The sequence below is a fragment of the Nicotiana tabacum genome, chromosome 13 (genome assembly GCF_000715075.1).
Source record: "Nicotiana tabacum cultivar K326 chromosome 13, ASM71507v2, whole genome shotgun sequence".
NCBI lineage: Eukaryota > Viridiplantae > Streptophyta > Magnoliopsida > Solanales > Solanaceae > Nicotiana > Nicotiana tabacum.
The window spans coordinates 17,974,000-17,977,510 of record NC_134092.1 but is presented as its reverse complement, the minus strand read 5'-3'; positions in this window follow the sequence as shown (position 1 = coordinate 17,977,510).

The window sequence follows — 3,511 nt, the reverse complement described above, 5'->3', positions numbered from 1 at the left end:
GAGAAAGCCAAAATTAGATAAAACCACTCTATGACCGAGAGGTATTGAGGTGTTGATTGCTATAATACACTCCGACCAATGAAACCCGCTCTAAAGCCCACAACCCGTTAGGCAAACACCTAGGTAGAAGTCACAGCCCTAGATCTTTTACATACTTGAAAAACAACACCAAAAATATTATTCTCTAGCTTTACATTTGCAAACCATAGCATAATTTAGAAGTAGAATCAAAACACAGTTTATGGAAGTGCATCTTAGATAGTTTACGTGCTTATTCCGAATGTATACCTAATCCCATCTACGCTCCCTGTGGATTTGATCCCGACTCCTTGTTGGGTATTATTATTGCAATCGAGCGCTTCACAACCCTGAATAGAGGTGTGATTTGGGCGAGACCAATTTTTGGCGCCGTTGCTGGGGAGCTAAAAATGGATTTAGCTATATATTTAGCTTTGTGTGTGAATTGTCTTCTTTTCCTTCCGTGGTACTAATCTTTTTGGTGAAACAATTGTAGGTGAAACAACGGCTCTCAACAACAATGATCCTCTCGGAAACATGTATTTGGGGGATATGGACGTGGAAAATGACCAAGTTGAAGAGGTTCCTCTTGAACCTCAAGCAAATAGATGAGGCCGACCTCCTCAAGACAACATTCCCATTCTACCCCCAAATCCATCAAGAGAGGCTCCACACCGGGTGTTGTCGAATAAAGGGTATGCAAGTGCCATAGTCCCGTCCCGCATTAGGGCGGGCAACTTTCAAATCACAAATATTATGCTCACGTTGCTAGAGCAATGGGGATTCTTCACCAGGGCTCCGAATCAAAATGCGTACAAACACTTGAAAGGATTTGTGGACACTTGCTGGGGGAGTAAACAGACAAACGTCTCCGAGGATGCTTTAAGGTTGAGGTTATTTCCTTTCTCACTACGGGGGAAAGCCTTGGAATGGTTAGAAAGGTTGCCAAACCATTCCATCCATACATGGGATGAATTGGCGGAGAAATTCATTGCCGTGTTCTTTTCTCCTGGGCATATGGCTACTCTTAGAGACGAGATTCTAGCATTCAAACAAGAACCCAATGAGCCTTTGCATGAGATATGGGAGAGGTACCGAACTATGGTGAAATAGTGCCCGAACAATGACATGACGGAGGCTATGATTCAACAAACGTTTTATAGGGGGATCGATACTACCAATCAATGCGTGGTCAACCAACTTGCCAGTGGAAATTTCATGACAACGCCATATGCGGAAGCTTGTGAGATCTTAGATGAAATGGCGGATGCTTCATCGACATAGCAAAGTATAGCAAATGTTCCTCAAGGTGATCCAAATATAATTCACTTACATAAAGAATTGCATGATCATGGGCAAGCAATTGCCGAGTTGACCACTACAATGAATCAATTGGCCAAAGCTCAACTTCAACAAGTTCAAGGTACTAAGCAAGTAAATGCAATGAAGGGTGTCAATATGATGGTAAACAAGAGAAGGCAAAAGGGTCAACAAGTGCAAAATCGTGCGGAACAATATGTGCAAGAAGATAGTGAGTTTAACCAAGATGAATCTTACAATGAACAAGAGGAGGGAGTACAATATGTGAACAACTACCAAGGGCAAAGAAACAACTCTCAAGTCCCGAATCAACAACAATGGCGATCTCAGGGTAATCAAGGTAATTGGAGCAATCAAAACAACCAAGGTAATTGGAGCAATCAAAACAATCAAGGTAATTGGAACAATCAAAACAATCAAGGAAATTGGAATGGTCAAAACAACCAAAGCAATTTGGGTGGCAATAGTCAAGTATATTGGGGAGGCAACAACCAAGGGGGATAGAACAATAATCAAGGAAATCGGGGGTCGGGCTTTCAAAGGCCCCCGATGTTTCAACAACCAAACAACCTGCCTCCTTATCCTTCCCATGGTCCTAGATCTTCCAACAATGAGATGGGGCAAATTGGGAACATGTTTAAACAAATGATGGATAAGAATGCCGACTCCGATGCTCAACTAGCCTCTCACAACACTTCAATCCGCAATTTGAAAGTCCAATTGGGGCAAATCTCGCAAGCTTTGAACACTCGTCCTAAGGGGGCACTACCAAGTGACACGGTGGTGAACCCAAGGGGTGGGAACAACACGGGACATGCTATGGCCGTAACTACAAGGAGTGGAAAAGGTGGGGATGCAACCCTCAAAGGCACCAATGCCAAGGCCTTCTCATTTATACCCTCAAAGTCTTGCCAAGCAAAATGGCGAGAACCAATTCAAAAAGTTCATTGACATGATGAAAAGCTATTAATGTGTCATTGGTTGAGGCTTTAGAGCAAATGCCCGGTTATGAAAAATTCATGAAGGATTTGGTGACAAAGAAGAGGTCGATGAATTATGAGACTATAAAGATGACACATCAAGTGAGAGCAATTGTGCTAAATTAGAAGATCCTGGCGCTTTCATAATCCCTTGTACTATTGGAAGCGCTGACTTTGCAAAAGCTCTTTGTGATCTTGGGGCAAGTATCAATTTGATGCCCTACTCGATTTTCAAGACTTTGGGAATTGGGCAACCAAGACCCACATCTATGAGGTTACAAATAGCGGATCATACTATGAAGAGATCATTGGGTATTATTGATGATATGTTGGTTTGAGTTGATAAGTTCATCCTCCCGGCGGACTTTGTGATTCTTGATTGTGAAGTGGACTATGAGGTGCCTATTATTTTAGGTAGACCTTTCCTTGCTACAGGGAAGGCACTTATTGATGTGGAAGCCGGCAAGCTTACCTTCCGGGTGGGTGATGAAAAGGTGGTTTTTCATGTATGCAAATCTATGAGGCAACCGAATAGCAATGAAGTTTGTTCGTTTGTGGACTTAGTGACCGAGGTGATTGTTGATGATGCTAGTGCCATGATAAATGTTGATCATACTTTGGAGGTCATATTGCTTAATCATGATGATGATGAGAAGGATGGATATGTGGAATATGTGAATGCATTGCAAGGAATGGGGTCGTACACTTATGAACCCCGCAAACTGTCCTTAGATCTTGAAAAACGGAAGACTCCTCCAAAAAAAGCCCTCAATCGAGGAGCATCCCACTTTGGAGTTAAAGCCATTGCCTCCACATCTCAGGTATGAATTTCTTGGCCCGTGTTCTACTTTACCGGTTATTCTTTCCTCTTGTTTGACTAACGTGTAGGTAGACTCTACTTTGGCGGTGCTACAAACGAGGAAGAAAGCTATCCGATGGACATCGGTGGATATACAGGGTATAAGCCCCGCCTTTTGCATGCACAAGATTATTTTGAAGGAGGATGACAAACCCTCCGTTGAACATCAAAGAAGACTAAATGAAGCAATGCAAGAGGTTGTGAAGAAGGAGATTGTTAAGTGGTTGGATGCCGGGGTTGTTTACCCCATTTTTGATAGCTCGTGGACTTCTCCGGTGCAATATGTCCTAAAGAAAGGGGCATGACTGTGGTCACCAATGACAAAAATGAGTTG